Source organism: Danio rerio, chromosome 18, assembly GCF_049306965.1.
Source record: "Danio rerio strain Tuebingen ecotype United States chromosome 18, GRCz12tu, whole genome shotgun sequence".
Classification (NCBI taxonomy): domain Eukaryota; kingdom Metazoa; phylum Chordata; class Actinopteri; order Cypriniformes; family Danionidae; genus Danio; species Danio rerio.
Window position 1 is genome coordinate 26,914,773 of NC_133193.1, and position 21,691 is coordinate 26,936,463.

The 21,691-nt window shown below is 35.8% G+C and overlaps 1 protein-coding gene and 1 long non-coding RNA gene across 5 annotated transcripts in view; one reads left to right on the forward strand and one right to left on the reverse strand.

Annotated features, from left to right (window-relative positions):
- Positions 1-21,691, reverse strand: part of gnrhr4 (gonadotropin releasing hormone receptor 4) — a 156,903-nt gene that overhangs the window by 98,621 nt on the left and 36,591 nt on the right. The window lies entirely within an intron of this gene.
- On the forward strand, positions 5,469-9,235 carry LOC100537040 (uncharacterized). The gene is made up of 6 exons (XR_222519.5): positions 5,469-5,585; positions 6,239-6,276; positions 6,592-6,666; positions 6,960-7,126; positions 7,426-7,611; positions 8,000-9,235. It is a non-coding gene; the product is annotated as an uncharacterized lncRNA (long non-coding RNA).

The following is a 21,691-nucleotide window of genomic DNA, read 5'->3' on the forward strand; positions in this document are numbered from 1 at the left end:
AAGGTGACAATGCTAACCACTGAGCCTCTCCATAAACTATTTAGATTAGTATTTATTTAATATTTTGATGTAATTTTCATCATTTAAGGATCATAATAATTTTATTTCTGGCTATACCATGCTAATAAATCAGTGTTTTACAAACTAACAAAGGCACTTCAACACAAACACTAAACTTTATGGAAAACACTAATCAAAATTAGAGCACAGTGATAAATGCAAATAATCACTAGTCTCTCACATTGTTCCTCTGTCAAATCTTGATCTGCTCTTCTTCGTTCTCTTGCACAGTTTAGTGATCAAAGAACTGTTTTACCCATTTTGCCGTGGGACGAGATCTTTGTCCTACATGAAAATTGCTGATGCATTAGGCAGTGAACGCTGGGAAACTGAAATAGATTCTGAAAAACATTTGCATTCAGTCTGCAATAAGAGGCTGAACTCCTGCTGCAGAAAACATTCACAAAGCATGACACTTTAGTCTCCAACTTTAACTGACTCATTTAGATATATAGGGTTCAGTCTTTCCCTAGTTTGACAGCAAATATGTTTCTTATTGAACACAAATAAACTAAACTTGCCTTCACCAATAAAGTGAACTTTGGACTAGTTTTTTGTCCACACAACATGATCCTTAGCAAAGGTTAAGCTCTGTTCAGATTACACAGTGTTTATTGTCGGTTATGACTGTCACTGTTAGATTATGAGCTAAAATTGTAATGTTTCATGGGCATCAAATATGTCAGACTACACATTGCTTCATGACCCTTTATAACGCACATTCTGTCATCAACAAGCAACACATTCATATATAAAGCTTTATATTACGTCCATTTCATTTGTCCACTTTGAAGCACTGTCCTCTTTCTTTCATTTTGACATTTTAAAAGCTGCGTATTAAAGAGATTCTGTGCTCCCGTTGGTCAACATCACTCATGTAACAGAACCAGCCGTGGGTGACAAGGAAATTATGAAATATTCTAGACTTTCTGGGTTGACTTTGTGAAATGTTGCAGAAATGGTTGTCATGACACACTACACAAGACGAAATGGGTGAATTTTGTGTCCTAATGCTCATTTATCAATCCCCATGACACCTTATTTCAATCAACTTGTGCCAAAATTGGGAAAAAAATGTGAACAGAGATTTAGTCTGGTCTGATGCTTTCTGCTTATCAGAGGTTTGGTCACTGCAGGGTTTTCAGTAAAAACTCTCTTAAACATCAGAATACATCAGAGACAATAGATAGAAATCTTTAGCCTGTTCAGAGCAGAACTGATGATCAATTCCAGTTCCCATGTCCATTATCTCGAAAACCTGCTTAATGTTCTTACCCATTATGATCAGTGCTTTTTTAAATATTACATTTAATTTTGCCAATTACACTTTATTCCCCTTTTTGTATGATGTTAAATAAGTATTTGGTGTCCCCAGAATGTGTATGTTATGATTTACTTAAAAAAAAAAAAAACAAAGTTGTTTGCGGTTATTCAGGTTAAAGATGTTTTGTAACTGTGGCTTTAAAATGCAGTTAGCCTGGTTCTCCTTGCTCTATACTGAAAGTAGAGTGTGGCGTTTGGGCATATCCACTTGAAAGATACTCAGTAGCTGTGTCAGATGTCAGGACAAGCAATGTACAATGACGGACAGATGCTGGTGAAGCAGAGACCCAGTCACAAATACCAAAGCTAACACTGAACTAGTTTCCGATTGGTTATTTGATGTTGTTTATAATTAGTTGATGTAGCCTTTTCTGCAATAATGAATTACCCGTCACAAATCACACACACTTAAGGCTCTATTTTAATGATCTAGGCGCAAAGTCCAAAGCATTAAGGGTGTGTCAGAATCTACTATTGCTATTTTAAGGAAATGTGCTGTGGCACATGGTCTAACAAGATTGAGCTTATTCATTTAATGAGTTATAGGTGTGTTTTGAGAATAAACTAGTCAGAGTCTCATCTCCCATTCCCTTTAAGAGTTAGTTGCGTGGCGCCATCACGCATTTGCTATTCACATGGCAGACTTTGTAAGTGAAAAAACTGATTGCTTCACTAGCGAGAAAACAACTAAACAGAGCATCTGCAGTGCGAGAATGAGCCCCCTCATTCTTTACTTTCACTTTCACTCTCTTTCGTAGATAAGAAAACGTGTTGTATGCACAGGCAGACATTAGCCTACATGAATAATTGTGTTTGTTAAGCGCAAATATTTATTTAAAAACTATTGTTAAATTTAGTTATAAATTCCAGTAAACGAATAAATGAACAGCCATAACGAAGTTATGGTCAAAAAACTGAGTTATATCCAAATACATGTCCTATGCCTCATATGGTTCAAAACCGGTGGACAAATCTAAGCATGTTTTTAATAAAACAAATATAATTATGCATATAATGAATAATACTAGTGATAATAATAACAATATAAAAAAACAAATTGTCATGAACAAACTGAAAAAAAGCCTCCTGATATAAAGGCATGAAGGCAGTGGTTTTTAGATTTATGTAGAAAATAATATGTTTTGTAATAATTTATTCCTTTAATTATTTTTCATTTGTGAAGTTATTTGCGTATTGTTGTACATCCTGTGTGTATTAAGCAATGTTTAAGCGAGGAGCACAACTAACGCACTCAGCGCTGGACTTTAGACCTGCTCTCTACTGGTATTGTGCAGTCTATTTTAGTAATGCACATTAACACATCCCTCATATCTAGACTAGAACACCAATAAGCCCACAATCCTCTGATCTGATTGTATGTTGTTAGCACATTGTTTTTTTTTTTTTTTCGTTTTTTTTTTTCTGTAACCTGGTAACAACCAGTACAATGAAGATACAGCAACATCAAATTGTGATGCTAAAAGAATGATGTCTGTTTCAACATTTTGGAAGCGGACATTTAGGTGGGTACAACAGGGCAAAAAAGTTTACAGGAAAAGCAGACAAGTCTGAAACCGTTTTTTTTTTTTTTTTTTTGTAACAAGCAATTACCAAAATCAAATCCTTGTAGCTCACAATAAAAAGCTGATTAACTATTTAGCTATTTAATTTTACTTTTTTTTTTTTCTTGGTGGGGGGCCAGTGAAAACTATTAAAAATCTAAACCACTGGCCCGATCGCACCAGTAGAAAATATCTTTAGCGTTGAAACCTGTATATGCTGTATGGAAATCCATTATAGCTTCTGCGCTGTACAAAATATTTATTACTTCCACAAATCGGGACTCCTATTATTTGTCTGAAGCATCCTCATTTATAGTCATGTATACTATGCAACAGTGGTGAATCAAGCATTTTTTACCATTCTCTATTTTTTTTAAAAATGTTTAATATCTTATTTTCTTCTTTGTTTTGGGGCAAATGGCAATTAAAGCAAACGCATGACAATGATTTTTTTCAATAAGACAACTGCTAGCTGTAGCCACAATACATGGGTGAAGTTGTATCACAGGTAATTAGAAATGTATCCATTCTCTAATCTAAATTTCTTTGCAAATCCTGTCTTATATTGCCTTGTTCAGGAACTACAAGCTGACTTAGGACATAATACATGCCTGTCAATTAAAAAAGGACTTGATATGTTAATACTACTCTAATATGACTCTGTATACATTATTCCTACACACAATTCTGTCTAAATAACTCTCAAAAGTTGATTTTGCATGATACATGTAGGTGCCCCTTTATATGCATGATATGCACTTTCTGTGTTTCAGAATACATGAAACTCATAAAATATTGACTAAGCAGTGGCCTTAAAACTGAGGAAATTGCAGGCTATTTCCTTTTTTAATTATTATTATTATATCCACCTTAAATATACAATTGTTGAACTGTTGGGAAGCTTGAATTTAAGTATGAGTTGGCTTTGCATTGCTGAAACAGGAGTCACAAACATGACCGGCAAATGAACTGACTGTCATTGGAAGAGACCTTGACAGTGTGCAGTGCTGGTACATGAGCTTATTCAAAACAAATAGGAAGTTTGACTGCAGCAGAATGCTATTAATTCTTGAAATGTGGTGACTTTTACAAATCCACAGAGTATATTAATTTAAGTGTAACTGTTAAAACTGTACACAAAACTAAATGGTAAATATTTCTTAGCACTACACAAAATAGAATCTACTAAAAAGCAACTGTAAAAAAAAGTAGACCACTAGTAAATTCATCTTTTGTCCTAGAAGTTTGATGACTCTCAAGTTGAACTAATAGTGCCTAACCTATAACACATTTTATTTATCTATAATCATCAAACAATTAAATGTCTATAAATACATGTGGATGTACAATGCCTATGTGGAAAATAATGTGTGTTATATTTTGTAAAAGTAAAACAAACGTACAAATTAGTTGCTTATTCTCAGGAGAACTGGCAAGCAACTGCACTGTCAGAAAAAAGGGTACGGTTGGGGTACATTTGTGAACACTTGGGGTACAAATGGTGAAGTTGTACCCTCAATGGTTCAAAGTAGCACCCTAAGATACTTATATGTACCATTTAAGGGTAAAAAAGGTACAAATATGTTCCCAACTGTCAAAGGGTCCATGTTTGGGCCATTTAAGGCCCAAAGAAAGGTACAATCACTTGTGTGAAAAAGGAGCAAGTCAACGTGTATGAAATGGTCCTTAATTTATGTCATGAGTTGTTGGTTATTTGGAAAAAATGCACAAAAAAAAAACTGTACATTATAAATTAAATTATTTAATTATATAAAACATGGCCTTATAAATATTATAAATTAATATTTTTGATTTAAGAAAATGTTAACATAAATCCCCCTAAATGTAAAGTGAAATGGCTAATTATACACAGACCTTTCTTTGATTATCAGATTTAATAAACTACTAGAATGAACATACAACTATAAAGTAGATGAATACAATAGGAATTAAAGGTAACCAGCTTGGTAAACAAAGACAGAGTGCAACCTTGTAGCATTAATAAATAAATTAATAAAACAATTTTAAAAGTAACAGAATAATACTGCCAAAATAATACAGCTGAGAACAAATAATAGATTTAAAAGACCAAAAACTGGCCGTTAGATATACACAAAATGTATTAAATATCGTGTTTTAACTACAAGAGGGAGATTGAATCCAGCGGCAGATGCGAGATTGACTGGCCGAAGTAAAAGCTGCTGTCGGCGGGGGAGAGAATCATAAAGCTCCCGCTGACAGAGTCCGCTTTCACTGAAGCACATTGTCAAAGAAGCACTGTCTTTTTAAATAAACTGCCGATTCGAGTTTAAAACAACTACATTCTCGCCTGAAATACTCTTAAAACTACATTTTGTGAAACATTAGATGATATTTTTTTTAAACTTGCGGGTCTGCACAGCGGGGTATTGTCCATTGACTTTCACTTAGCATTAGCAGCCAGCAAATTTGAATTCGTGTTGTCCAATAGGATTTTTGCCCGCGCCGTGCATTCATAATGCCAGCTGATTACGTGTGACGGTTAATCTCCAGCTGTTGCACTGTTGTTCTGACGCTCTTCTCGGCGTCGATGGAGGATGGACCTGAAGGACGCAAAGAAGCTGGAATACGCTCGTGAAGACGAAGCACAGACATTTGCAGGTAAGTTTAATGTTAAATAACGTATTGTAAATATCCGTTGGGTCATATTCAATTCATATTTGACGTTACTTTGCCTTGTGTACGTAGTTAAGATTAACGTTACCGTCGAGTTACCTGCCGCGTGAGGGGACCCTTTTGTAATTTAAGGTTGACCAGAAATTAAAATATGATTTTTTACATAACCTGGCCATGAGACAGAGCTCGAGACGCTGACAAAACAGCGGTGAAACGTCCAGAGAAACAGTTCAAACACATTTAAGTTAGTTTTGTTTGGATAATGTGGTTAAGTCTTTATTGCATACGTTATTTATAAACTCAGAATTTCCTTAGTGTTGGGAAGCTAACATTCATGCTAACGTTCATGTTTATTTCTTAAAGGAGTGAAGTGAATGCCTTCATGTCTGAAACAATGTAACTTTAACGTTAGTTTATGCATATCTCGACCCACGTCAATTTATAGCAGTTGTATTTTGCAACGTTACATATTTAAATAACGTTATAAATGCATGTCCAAGAGAGTCATAATCATCTGTCGTGTCAGATCGAGGTGCGGGTCATTTATCAAACCTTTGAGTTGCTAATTTAAAGCTTTTTTTTTTTTTTTTTTGCTGTTAACCTCAAGTTCACACCGATCATAATTCTTTTTGTTTCAGAAAATGAAGTGGACGAGGAAGCAGTAGAGTGTAATAACGTAAGTATTTAGTATTTTGTATTTCATCTGTTTGTTAATATATATATATATATATATATATATATATATATATATATATATATATATATATATATATATATATATATATATATATATATATTATTTTTTTTTTATATATATATTTATATATTATGTATGTGTGTGTGTGTATACTTTTTCCCCAGGAATTCATTGTGCAGTCTTAAATTTAATCTCTTTTCTTCTATTCAACTGTTCAACTGTTAGGTGAAGTGTTAAAGTTATATTTGAATTTTTATGATTGTCATTATTTTGCACTTATATTTGATCCAATAGGTGATTGCTGCAATTGGTGAGGATGCATCATCTTTTGAGAGTAATGCGAATGTCCTGCGTATCCAGTGAAATAAGGTGTGTGACCCTTTATTAAAAACACCCTTGTCAGTGAGATCACACATTTTAAATCAGTTCTCAGTTTAAATGAAAAGTTTAATGTCAGTAATATCTAAAGTGTAGGATCAAATGACTATTATAAATGTTATGACTATTGTAAAAAAAATAATTTTTAAGCTTTGTAATGAACATATGTGCATTCAAGCTTACAACTATTTGTACAATGATAATTTAAGGGAAATGGCAACAAAGAATATTAGATAATGTTTTTAGTTAAAGTGAATCACTAATTTCCTTTTTGTTTATTATAGTCATGGTGAACCTGACTGAATGCATTCATCTACCATCTCCAACCAAGTCAGAGCTTCAAGGACAGCTTGTGCTAAAGGTGCCTGAGCTTGATTAAGAAAAAAAGCATCTCCACTGGCCAAAGTCTACAAAAAAGCAAGAGAATAGAAGTTTGCAGATGATCTAACAGGTATTAACATAAAACTTACGTAATAATAATTTTGCTAGATCAAACCTTTATTTCTTGGATGTGATCATTAAGTGCCTTTTCAAGCTGCATTTAGCAAGTTCATACTCATTGGCCTTATATACAAACCCTTTGTATACAGAACATTTTCTTTAAAAAATGTAATTCATAAAAATACATCAATATCTTTTATTCAGCATTTGCTAAACATTCCAATAATTTTTTCTTTATTTTAAAAACAGGTCCTTTATATTATTAAATTATTTAAGAGTACTTCATTATTTGTCTTTATTTTATTTTAGGGTGTCACAGTGGCGCAGTGGGTAGCATGATCGCCTCACATCAAGAAGGTTGCTGGTTTGAGACTCGGCTGGGTCAGTTGGCATTTCTGTGTGGAGTTTGCATGTTGTCCCCATGTTGGTGTGGGTTTCCTCCGGGTGCTCCGGTTTCCTCGACAAGTCCAAAGACATGCAGTACAGATGAATTGGGTGAGCTAATTTGGCCATAGTGTGTGAATAAGTGTGTATGGGTGTTTTCCAGTGATGGGTTGCAGCTAGAAGGACATCCGCTGTGTAAAACGCATGCTGGATATGTTGGCGGTTCATTCCGCTGTGGCGACCCCAGATTAATAAAGGGACTAAGCCGAAAATAAAATAAATGGATGGATGATTTTATTTTGCAATAGATTCAGACTTTCGTGCAGCTCTAATTCTGCTCCCCCATATCTTTAAAGAGAAAGATGATTGCTTACAGTAATTACACTGGAAGAGGTTTGGGTACTGTTGGTTAAACACTTTGTAATACTCTGATAGATGTTATGCAGTTCTGACAGATTTTACATTGTTTATTGATGTCCTTTACTTTTTCTTTTCACAGTGGGATGATAATGATGCTCCATACTCAACTCTACAGATAGCTGAAAGTCCGTTTTAAAGGCATTATTACATCCTTCGCTGTTTACTGTGTTTTCAACTTTGCTTATCCACACTACATAAAGAATGCAAAGGATGAACATCAGCAACTCCCCAAGATGGAACAACAATTTAAATTTGAACATCAGCAACGGTGTGAAGATGGAAATCCAAAATTACAAGAAAAATCAGTGCAGCTGTCCAAGAGCACTGGTATTGCTGGGTCTGCATCAAACAGCAATGCTTGGATCTTTGCATTTACTTTGGTGCATGCGTTTCGAGTCTGTGCATCAGTAATTTAAGACTAGCAGCTATAGACATTTCAATAACATTGCCCAAATCAACTGAGAAGCACAAGATGAAACAATGCTTAGAATTTTCTCCGCCCAACATCCTTGATGAGATTGACACATTCAGGTGTTCAAATTGAACTGTTTTCGTGTGCATGTGAGACCGCTAATGGAGAAGAAATGACACTTTCCTAATGAAATACATTTTAAATGTCAATACTGCACTGGTTTCTGTGTAGCAAGTTTTTAATTCTGCTGTTGTATGATTCATATTTCCATGCAAATACAGTAAGAGTTTGACTTTGAATGGGGTGTTATAAACCAAGACAGACGGACTTTCAGGCTCTTGAAACATACTCTGCTGATAAACTGTTTAAGAATGTTTAGAAATTTCAAATCAAATGTGTAAAACTTTGATCAAAAGTGTTTTTGAGATCTAAAATGATTATGGGTATACTTTAAGTGACATGTTTCAATGTACTGTATGGAAAAAGATTGCTTTGAGATTCTTGATGCTTTTAGAAAATGTAGAATGCAGTGCACTAGCACAAATGTACTTTATTAGGTCTACTGTTGTTTTAGAAAAATTACTTTGTTACATTGGTAAAAATGCTCAGTAAAATGGGATGCACTGATGTTAAAAAAAATAATATTAAGTTTTTTTGCTGTTTCATAAAATGTTTTAAAATGTTTAAGCAGCTATTTCTTAAGTTTATGCATCTGGTATGACTTTGTGATAGTTTAAAACTTTCATCTTCTAAAAAGGTGACAATGTAATTGTTTTGAATCTTTCAATGTGTGTTTGTGATAAAATGTTACATTTTAATGTCTTTTAAAATGATGTAATGTTTAAACATTCATCCTGTAAAAATTTTGATATTTAATATGTTTAATAAATGTGATAAATGAAATTTATTGTGTATGGAGTACAAATCTGAAATGAAAGGGTACAAAATTCATCCCTATGGAGGAGAAATTGTACCTTTTTTAAAGGTACATTATTGTACCATAGCCCAAGTAAGGTACAAATTAGTCAGCAGAGGTACATATTTGACCCATGAAGGTACATACTGCTAGGGTACAAATATGTACCCATGTGAAAGGGTACAACAGGTGTACCCTTGAGGGTACTGCCCCAGTGACAAGCCATTGTACCCCAAAAGGTACAAATTTTGCACATTTTTTCTGACAGTGTGTTTGAAACGTGATGTCTGTTTCTGATACAGAGAAGCTGGTTTGCATATATATAAAATCAGAGTGGATTGTTAGTAATTTTCTTCTGTCTAACATCTTCAATAAATGATATAGTTTGTTCAGAGTGGCACTCTACACTGACAATATTGGGCTCTGTATTGATTACAAAATACTACTCACCCACAAGGTTCTTAATGGTTTACCTCTTCTATACTTAAAGGGATAGTTCACACTAAAATTGTAACCATTTTCTCACTGTGAAGAGATTCTAATGCTTTACAAATTTCAAATGCCTAGAAAGATCAAATAATAAATTGTACTTTCAAAACAACTACCCAAATGATAAATCAAACATTCAAGTAATCAAATAATAAATCAAAATCCATTCTCAAATGTGAAATCAAATGTATTTGATATTTAATTTTCATAATCATCTCAGTAAAATCATGTAATCATTAAATTACATATTGAATGCTTAAACTATAATTCAAATGGAGGAACCAGTTTCTTGTTCTCCCTGGTTACACACACACAACTGGAAGCTCATGATAGACAGATAACTAGGACTATAAAATGTCATTCACACAGACACAATGCTGAGTCTTGTTTTTCCCTGTGAAGCATTACAAAATGCTTTTCTCTGTCCTGCCATGTTTTGATCCTTATCTTGTTTACCGTTATTCGTGTCCTGCACTGTAAGAAATGAAATCCAGCCACAGTAAATATGGCTCATTTAAACAAACAGATTTCACTTAAAAAGTTTAGTTTTGGACATTGCTTAATTTTAAAGTACAAATATTACATAAAATATTGATTTCACTGTAAACTTTATTTAATAAAAAAAAAAACAACTAGCAATTTTTAATAAAGTTAGCAATAATTTGAGGTTTAGTCAATTGAACCCAATATTTTAGGATCATCAGATTACCACATGACGCTGTACCACAGTGTGCAATTTGAGGAGTCCATTTTGGAAAATCAGCTCAGGAGAAGTCTGTTCATCTTTTGGTAAGTTATTGCAAATGTTCGATGATATTCCTTATGACTGCTTATAAATAATGCATGTCTAAATGTTTAGATGGCAATTTACAGTATAACGAATGGACGCTTTTAATAAATGACCATGCTTGACTCAACACAACGGGTTAACCCTGATCCACACAGGAGTGTTTGAAGCCAGGTCTGTCAGCTGATCTATTATATATCTGCTCCTGTTTGTATCTGTTAAGGTGCTTTTTACTGAGATTTAAACGATTATCATTGTGGCCAAACACTGTTGAGCATGTGAACATGGTGGGAAATGCTGGTATCTTCTCATTGTAAAAATTTCAGTACCGCCTGACTTTTGAAAACTTAAAAGTTTTATTGTTTTGTTTTGTTTGTTTGTTTGTGTGTTGTTGTTTTTTTATTAAATTAATAATGAAAGTATATTTATAAGTAAATATAAGAAAAATTTGTTAATTTTCTTTTTTTTAAGATCAAAGAAGAAGTCAAAGGATTGACAGCTGCTGATGTAGAGTCTACCTTCATTGAAAATTTGAACAATTACACAGAACAGCTCATCCATTTATTTCACAAAAAAGGGGGGAAGTGCAGGATGCAAAATCTGTGATGTGATGAAATTGCTGGAGCAGGTATTGTTTACTGAAAATTCTGCTTGCCTGTTTTAGCATTTAAATTTTAGATGTTCATTGTCTCTACCATGTAATGCATTTTAAAATATTACAATTTATTTATATATTTTTTTCTATTTGCACTCACAGTCTGGACATTCTCTGGGAGGTGGTGATATGCTGTCTAACTGTGTACCTGTCTGAGAACCTTGAACATCTGATTACACATTACCTGGTTAGTGAACACAGTTCATTTAGTTCACTTTCAAATGACTTTTGTAGCAGGTTTTAATTGCAAACCTGAAAATGCAATTAAGCATGTAAAATGTCAATTTTGAAAGATAAACTTTTTTCATATTTGAGTAATTTTAGTCATCTTAAATAGAGTTCAACAAAAAATGAAAATTTCCTGTTTTTTAAATCACCCCAGCCAACTTTTTTCTTCTCTAGTAGAACAGTAAAGAAAATTTGGAACTGAAGCACCTGTGGTCTTTGATAAAATGTTAGCAGATGAAATTTAGTCAACAAAGACCACAGTTTTAGTTCATTTTCTTTACTGTTCTACTGAAGAAAAGTTCTGACTTTCAGGTTCTGGTTGTCTGTTTCAGTTTCTTACTTTTTTCCCCCTTTTTTACTTGGCTGAGCCTTTTTATTTTTTTATGAACTGATGCATAATATACATTTTGTTTTATTGTTTTGTTTCAGGACACAAGTGGGGAAACGGACCAGCTGGATATTGGAAAGCACATACCAAAAACTGTGATCATACGCACACATACACTATACAAACAATTTAGCTTACCCAATTTACCTATACCACATTTCTTTGGACTTGTGGGGGAAACCGGAGCACCCAGAGGAAACCCACATCAACACGGGGAGAACATGCAAACTCCACACAGAAACACCAACTGACCCAGCCAGGGCTCGAACCAACAACCTTCTTGCTGTGAGGCGATTGTGCTGGGTGTTTGACAAGCACAGCTTTGAACACTACTTTTAAGAATACTCTTGAAACAGTTTTTGAAGTATTGTTTCTATTAAAGCAGTACATTTGTAAAAGAAATTGCATTTTTTGAACATCTAAAAATGTTTTCAGGAAATGTTTTAAGATGCATTTGTCTAATAAAGAAATTCTTTACTTTAATCCTGTTATCTGTGTTTTTTCCACCCTTTGTAATGTATAGCTAATTGTAAGTTTACTGATAAGTGACTTAGTATTTTAAAGTTGAAGAACTAAATATTTTCAGTTAAATTAGCTTAAGATTTTATAATTGGGTAAACAGATCTTTAATGGTAAAAATAGCTTAAATATGTAAACAAAAACTGCTTAAAATATTAAGTTACACCAACCAATAAATTTGAGCAAAACCATTTGCTAGAATACTTAAAAAGTTAAGCATCACCAACTAAAGAGTTTTAGGTAATATTGCTTAAAAAGAGGGATGCAAAAACAATGCACTATATTCTTAAGTAAATCTAGCATATTATTGTTTTCAGTGTGTTTCTAATACAAAATATTTTGTTAATCTTTGTAATTTTTTTTTATTGAACCATGTTTGTTTGTTCTGATAATGTTTTATTTGTTAGTACCAATGTCTAAAAGAGTTTTTTACTAAACTTCAGACATTTTAGGTCAGTGCAACTGATGTTTTCAAAAGTTGAAAAAATAAAAAAGTAAAAAAGTAGAAAAAATGAAAATAAATAAAGATTTATTTTTGTTGTTGTTGTTCACTGAACTTCAGGCATTCCGGTTCTGCAGACAAAAAAAAATGTTAAGTTGGCACAACTTAAAGTTTTGTTACAGAGTAGTTAACCTCTCCAGAAAACTAATAATCTTATGTTAACCTGACTAAATGTTTTTTGTATTACTGACAAACAATTTATTACAGTTGAAGTCAGACTTATTAGCCCCCCTGAATTATTAGCCCCCTGTTTATTTTTTCTTTGTTTTCTGTTTAACGAAGAGCAGATTTTTTCAACACATTTCTAAACATAAAAGTTTTCATAACTATCTCCAATAACCAAGCCATGATGACAGTAAATATTAATTGACTAGATATTTTTCAAGACACTTATACAGCTTAACGTGACATTTAAAGGCTCATAGGTTAAATACATTGACTAGGCAGGTTTGGGTAAAAGGGCTAATAATTTTGTTCTTAAAATAGTGTTAAAGAATAAAAATTACTTTTATTCTAGTCAAAATAAAACAAATAAGACTTTCCCCAGAAGAAAAAAAATTTATCAGTAATACTTTGAAAATGTCCTTGCTCTGTTAAACATTATTTGGGAAAAAATTTAAAAAGACAAAAAAAGAAAGAAAGAAAGAAATAAAAGGGTGGCTAATAATTCTGACTTCAACTGTATGTCAGTGCAGCTGATGTTTTCAAAAGTTGGGTGAACAAGAAAAAGCGAAAAGAATAAAAGGATTCTGTTTTTTTTTTTTTTTTTTTAACAGTGTATAAAGAAATTTTGAAGAATGGTGAAAGCTAATTTGCATCCATAGTCGAAAAAAATCCCATCAAGTACTATCAAGTCAAAGGCAGAGTCTAGCTTTCTTTAAAATATCTTCTTTTGTCTTCAATAGACGATGAAAAAAATCAACCAGGTTTAAAGTAAATGCTGACAGAATTTAGCAATTTTTCAAGTCCAACATGTTCTCATGCTGCAATTCATCACATTTTTAAGGTCACATAACTAAAGTCTTGTGGTATAACAGCAAAGACCATCAAAGGATCTAGAGTGTTTTTCACACTTGAACTCTGAAAAAGCCTTCATAAAAATCTACAAATTTCAGACATGCACTCCACAAAAATCTAGACTAAAAGTGCATCTTTTTAGCCAAGCAATAATATACACACATAATGTGCCTCGTGGCTCCATGCTACTGCCATATCAAAAATTTCATAAAGTACTGCAGCTAGGCTATTTGTTCTCCATTTACTTACTGTTACCTCTGAGATAAATGGGACCTCAGTTTGAATCCATCCCCTAATAAAAAATACAAATAACACATGTGTAGAGATGATCTCAGATGACCTTAAGAAGTTGATGACATCAAGAGCAAGGACCTCGTATGATGACAACTCTGAATCAACAGTCAAGACTGAGAACAAATTCTTATATTTTAATTATGATGATAAAATGTAATTGCTGCTTCGTTTCTGCATGAAAGCCATCATTTATTACCGCCATGATTCTATTATGCTAGAACTGCCACAGACATTGACCTCTGAAAATCGCATGGCTCTTACTGTACTTGAAAGTAGACACATTTTCTGTAAAGCTGCATTGAAATTGATGGCAGATGCTTTTTTTCCCCCAAAGTGACTTACAGATGAGGACAATAGAAGTAATTAATGCAACAAAAGAACTGAATGTGAATAATATAATATTTTTCCAGTTAGTCTCTTTCTCCAAACATACATACAGTATAAAGGTACGTGTATGATGACGTGTGTATGTTTGACCCTGGACCACAAAATCAGTGTTATTTTAAATGGATATAACACATACAGTTGAAGTCAGAATTACTAGCCCTTTTTTAATTTTTTTTTCTTTTTCAAATATTTTTCACAAATGATGTTTAACAGAGTAAGGAAATTTTCACAGTTTATATTTATTATTATAATATTAATTTTATTATTATAATATTAATATTAATAATTATAATAATTATATTTATTATAAACTCTTATTTGTTTTATTTCGGCAAGAATAAAAGCAGTTATTTAAAATTTTTAAAACACATTTTAAGGTCAAAAGTATTAGCTTCTTTAGGCAATGGGCAAGTATTAAAAAAAAAATCAAAATCGACATTGAGCGCCTATAATCAGTCAAATTTTTTCAGGTAAATTATTTTAATTACTTTCCCTATCATGTGTAGGTTCACGTGACCCCGCTCTGTTTATGCTTTGTATGGACTGTACCCTCACCGTGGCTGACGCCGACACTTACAAGCATCTCACAAAAAATTTAACTACTAGGGTTGTACCGATAGACGATAGTATTGTGTATGCTGAAACCTATGACGATTTCAAAGACGATATTTAACTCGTTTTGCTCTAATGTAGACCTATTACATGTTTTAGTTGCATTATTAAATAAAATTAATAGTATTATTAACTTTAATCATCATCATTAACAATAAATGAACTATAAATAATATGATTTATATAATGATAGCTTCAGCTGTTTATATCCACATCTCTCTCTCTCTCTCTCTCTCAGCAGCAGGTGTTGAAGCGCGAGCTGCACGTGAGGGCACAGCCACATCTTAGAGCAAATTGCAACTTTGTTGCATAAAATAATAGGCTAAATAGCAAAACTGGATTTTATTAACAAACATGTTAAATAAAACCATTTGTAAAACTGAAACGACTGAAAAAGAAAATGAAGGAACTCTGAAACCAGCTCAAATGTTCTGGAATTATACGTGTTGCGGTTGTTGATCATTTGACACTCCTTTACAGCACTGCCGCATTCCTCAAAAAAAAAAATTAAATAAAATTTTTTTATTTTTTATATCTGTTATTAATAGCCTATTTAATTTTTAAGGGGGCCTATAGACTATTTTGCAATGCAAGTTGTTTGTCGCACAACAACCCCATATGTTTTCAGATGAAAACAGCAAGATCGCCTTTGTCTGCTCTTTGCTCTCTGGAAAAGCCCTGGACTGGGCTACTGCGGTTTGGACCGAGAACACTCCCACTTTCCCCACGTTTAAGGAGTTTCTTCAGCGTTTCTGCATAGTTTTCGATCACCCAGAGGGATGGCGAAACGCAGGTGAAGAGTTGCTTTCTATACAGCAGAACAACCAACCAGCGGCGAAGTTTGTCTTACATTTTCGCACTTTGGCTGCACAAACTGGCTGGGCTGATGATCCCCTAAAGACCCTCTATCGCAAAGCATTGAACCCCGATTTACAAACAGAGCTAGTGTGTAGAGATGATGGGAAATCACTCGATCAGCTCATTGAACTCTCCATCAGGCTGGATAACCTGATCCGCACTCGTAGACCCTCTCATATTGTTCCCTCCCGTTCCAGTCGAGAGTCCTCTCCAGTCCCCTCATGCTCTGCAGAGTCCATGCAACTGGGTCGAGCCCAGTTATCCAGTGAAGAGCGAGACAGACGTATAAAGAATAATCTGTGCCTATACTGCAAACTTTGTGGTCATACCAAGATTAAATGCCAAAATAAGCCAAACTCCAAGACACTATCGGTGAGTGCAACCTCTATACTCTGTAATAACAGTAATGCTCTTATTGTCCCCATCTCAGTGTGTTTTGGGAACACTACTATTCACACTGGTTGACTCAGGAGCCGCTGGCAATTTCATGGATGTGACATTTGCCCATAACAACGCTGTTCCTCTAACCTCTTGTGATTCCCCTCTAGCAATCCACAATCCACTATCCACAATCCACTCATTTCTTGGAGAACTGGTGAGATTTCAAAATGTTGTGAATCATGTTTACATAATTGTCTGTTTTCTGTTGTCCCTGTTCAGCTCAATACCATTGTTGCCAGTAATGAGACTACTGAAAAATCCCTGATTCCTGATGAGTACAAGGACCTCGCTGAGGCATTCAGTAAGAAAAAAGCCACTAAGCTTCCACCTCACCGTGAGTATGATTGCGCCATTGAATTACTGCCTGGCACTACGCCCCCTCGTGGGAGAATCTTTCCTCTGTCCCAAACAGAAACTGAAACCATGAACTCTTACATTAAGGAGGAGTTGGAAAAGGGATTCATCCGCCCATCTACATCACCCGCTTCTGCAGGCTTCTTCTTTGTGGAGAAAAATATGAAAGTTTACGCCCCTGCATAGATTATAGAGGTTTGAACGAAATCACAGTCAAGTACCGCTATCCATTGCCTCTGGTCCCAGCTGCCCTGGAACAATTACGGTCAGCCAGGTACGTTACTAAACTTGATCTCCGCAGTGCCTACAACCTCATCCGCATAAAACGAGGTGATGAGTGGAAAACCGGCTTTTCTACGACCACCGGCCACTATGAATACTGGGTGATGCCCTTCGGCCTGGCAAACAGTCCTTCAGTCTTTCAAGCGTTCATAAATGAGGTATTTCGAGACATGTTAAACCGATGGGTCATTGTATACATTGATGATATCCTTGTCTATTCTGATACCCTAGAGGAGCACATTCGCCATGTCAGAGCCATACTCCAGAGACTCATAGATAACCAGCTATTCGCTAAACTGTCCAAATGTGAGTTCCACCAGACCTGCATCTCCTTCCTCGAATACATAATCAGTGCTGACGGAGTGGCGATGGATGAAGAAAAAGTAAATGCTGTAGTCAACTGGCCAAAGCCGAATACAGTCGAGGAACTGCAACGCTTTCTGAGGTTCGCCAATTTCTACAGGAGATTTATACGAAACTTCAGCTCTGTGGCCGCACCGCTCACATCGATGGTAAAAGGAGGTAATCCCAAGCTGAATTGGAACCCTGACGCGACTCGGGCATTTAACTACCGCAAAGCCCGATTCTCCTCAGCACCTATCCTCTGCCACCCTGATCCCAAGTTACTCTTCATCCTTGAGATAGATGCCCCAAACACGGGCATTGGTGCCGTACTCTCTCAAAGACAATTGACGTCAAACAAGTTCCATCCCTGCGCCTTCTTCTTGCGCAAGCTCAACTCGGCGGAAATAATTTATGACGTAGGCAACCGTAAACTCCTTGCCAAGAAAGCTGCAATGGAAGAATGGAGGCATTGGCTGGAAGGAGCTAGACACCCAGATTCTTGTGATCGGTGATCACCGTAAAGGGAATACATTCACTCAGCTAAAAGATTAAATCCTCGGCAGGCTAGATGGTCATTATTATTAACACGCTTCAACTTTTCAGTCACATATATCCCCGTGTCCAAGAACATAAAAACTGATGCGCTCTCTCGCCTTTCTGACGAGGAACCTAATTAGGAAGATGAACAGCCCATTATTGCAGACTTCATCATTCTGGCTCCCATCACCTGGGATATCGACACTGAAATCGCCCAAATTGCCAACCAACATCCTACACCACCCGCCTGTCCCACTGATAAAGTATTTGTACCCCAGTCACTCAGAAACAAGCTTCACTCCAACCCCAGTTCCGGTCACCCAGGCATTGCTGGCACCCTAGACCTCATTCTGAACCGTTACTGGTGGCCCAACGTAAGGACTGACGTCATTAAATTTGTGAAGAACTGTTCCCCCTGTAACATGCATAAAACTTCCCGTCACAACCCAGCCGGTCTCTTTCAACCCCTAGAAATCCCTCGTTGCCCCTGATGCCATGTCGCCATCGATTTCATCACAGATCTTCCCCTCTCTTGGCCACACTACTATACTCGCTGTCATTGACCGGTTTTCGAAAGCATGCAGGCTCGTTCCCATCCCCAAACTCCCCACAGCCTTGAAAACTGCTGAACTCCTGTGCAACCATGTCTTCCGCTACCATGGGCTGCCCGAAGACATTGTGTCTGACAGAGGTCCCCAATTTACCTCTAGAGTATGGTCCGCTTTCTTTAAAAACTTAAACATCAACATCAGCCTCACATCAGGATATGATACCCAATCCAACGGGCAAGTTGAAAGGCTAAATCAAGAAATTGGGCGTTTCCTCCGTACCTATTGTCACCAACATCAAGAGGACTGGAACCGTTTCTTAATGTGGGCCGAATACGCTCAGAATTCTCTCAGGAAAGCATCCACTGGGCTTACACCTTTCCAAGTAGTCCTTGGCTTCCAACCTCCCCTGTTCTCATGGTCAGGAGAACCATCCAAACTCCCAGCCCTAGATCATTGGTTCCAGAGATGCGAGGAGACGTGGAACGCAGCCCATACTCACCTCTCTCATGCTGTAAGAAGGTTCAAAGAACAAGCTGATCGTCACCGACACCCTAATCCCACATACACCCCAGGACAATGGGTATGGTTGTCCACCAGAGACCTTCGCCTCAGACTCCCGTGCAAGAAGCTCAGTCCCAGGTACGTGGGTCCATTCATGATTGATCAACAAATATCTCCAGTATCCTATAGACTTAAACTGCCTAATCACTATCGCATCTCTCCCACTTTCCATGTGTCACTGCTCAAGCCTGCTGCTGGTCAAGCCGAGGTGGATAGGGAGGTGGCATCCGGTGTTCAGGGTCCCATACCAATCCACATCGACGGAGAGGAGGATAACTAAATCCTTGAGATCCTGAAGTCTAGACGCCGGGGGGGACAACTCCAATACCTGATCGACTGGGAGGGGTACGGCCCGGTGGAACAACCATGGATCAATCGTAAGGACATCCTCGACCCAACTCTGCTAAGTGAGTTTCATTGTCTACATCTGGAAATGCTGGCCCCTCGTCTCCGTGGAAGACCCCGGCGTCGTGGCCCTCACTTCAGGAGCCTTTCGCAGGAGGGGGGCTCTGTCACCGACTCGGTCCCAGTCATTCCCCTCGCTGGGCAGCAGAGGTCATCATCACCGGACTTCTAACACATTACGTCATCCTCATTGACTGATTGTCACACACACACACACCAGCAGCACATCTCATAATCACCTGGCACACACATATAAGCAGCACTCACACACGCTTCAGTGCGAAGTCTTGTTCTGCCCAGGCTAACACTACTGAGCGTTTCACATCCTTGCCTGCTTTCCTGTTGATTACCTTGGACTGTATCTCGACCTTGTCTTGTCTGCCGCCTGTCCTCAACTCTAGCCTGTATACAGACTTTGATCCTCACCGCCTGCCTCTGACCAATGCCTGAATACTCACCTTGTGTTTGCCTGCCACCAGCCCTTCGACTTGATACTACTGTGTTTGATGTGAGTTCGCACACCCATAACATCTGTGTACTCATTGTTATTAAACTCTGTTTAATAAATATACTGCAAATAGATCCCTGTGTCAGACCCTTTGTTACAGATTGAAATATTATCCAAAATCAAACATTATGCAAATGCAATTGGTCATTAAATAAGTTTAAAATTCAGCCGAAAGATTAATAAATATGTTTAGATATGGTTAAATATAGTAGATTATATTTTTATTATTATTATTATTAAATATAACACTGCTGTGCCCTCATGCGATAGTATCGTGTATTGGCGATCTCACAGGGGGGCGATATGGCGATCTGAAAATTTCGTATAACGCCCAACACTAGTAACTACACATTGTGACGACACAGAGCAAGCTCTATGATTGGTTGGATTCATTGTGGTGACATGCCTGGGCAGCACGGAGAGCAGCGAACCAATTGAAGTGAGTGTTTACAAGTGTGTCCAGTCCCAGTCCAGTTGGAAACTTTTTTTTTGAGCTAAATTCCGATTAAAGTTGTTGCACATCCACTGGTTCCTGGTTTGCACTACTCTGACGACGATTGGAAGCTGCACCAGAGATGCTCTGAGATGGCAAATTTTTCATTACATTAAAATTATTATTTACATTAAAATATTTGTTTACAGAAGAAGCAAGAAATGCGCTGTTATATTAGAATGTTATAAAATAAAATATTATTTTAAGGATTTGCAGAGTTATTTTAATTAGAAAAGACACTGCTTATTTCTACTTTTAATATATATATATATATATATATATATATATATATATATATATATATATATATATATATATATATAAAAACACATATATATATATATATATATATATATATATAAACATATATATATATATATATATATATATATATATATATATATATATATATATATATATATATATAAACATATATATATATATATATATATATATATATATATATATATATAAATATATATATATATATATATATATATATATATATATATATATATATATATATATATATATATATATATATATATATAAACATTACAATTATTTTATTTTGTTTCTAAAAGTGCAAGTTATTTATTTTCACTTTTTTATGTTTGGTTTGGATTGTTGGTTTTAAGGGTTGTACACACCGGGACGCATTCGTTTCCGTTTATTGTCAACGTTTTTCGAGACCGCCAAGCAATTTTCACTGGCATCAAGCAGAAGAGTATGCAAAAATCACTCCTTGACGTTAGATGGCGCTACACAACTTTAGGCTTCTGACACCCGCTTGTAACACAAAAGAAGACAAAAAGTTGGCTTGTTGTTAAAGTTGCTTGCGATTCGAATGGGTATGGATGATTTAAGCAGCAACTCCAGCTCTAGAGATGAAAAAATAATTATTGTTCACCAGTACAATAAGCAGCTCCATGTTCATATCGCCTCTAGGCATCTTCCTCACTGTGCACTGGCATTGACAGTTTTGTGCTTGAGCGCCTCCATGTGCTGTTTACTGTAACTACAGCAGCTCAGTGCACAGGAACAAAAGTGCCAATCTGATTGGTGGAGAAGGTTTTGATGTGGCGGGTCAAAACAAAAAAAAATAGCATAAGGCATTTCTTTTAAATGATGCTTTAACGCCTTGCATTCTGCGCATTGGTGTGCACGATCACATTGGTGCACTTTAGTCACGATGCGTTAAACCTCGACAGAAAACATAAGCAAAAAGCG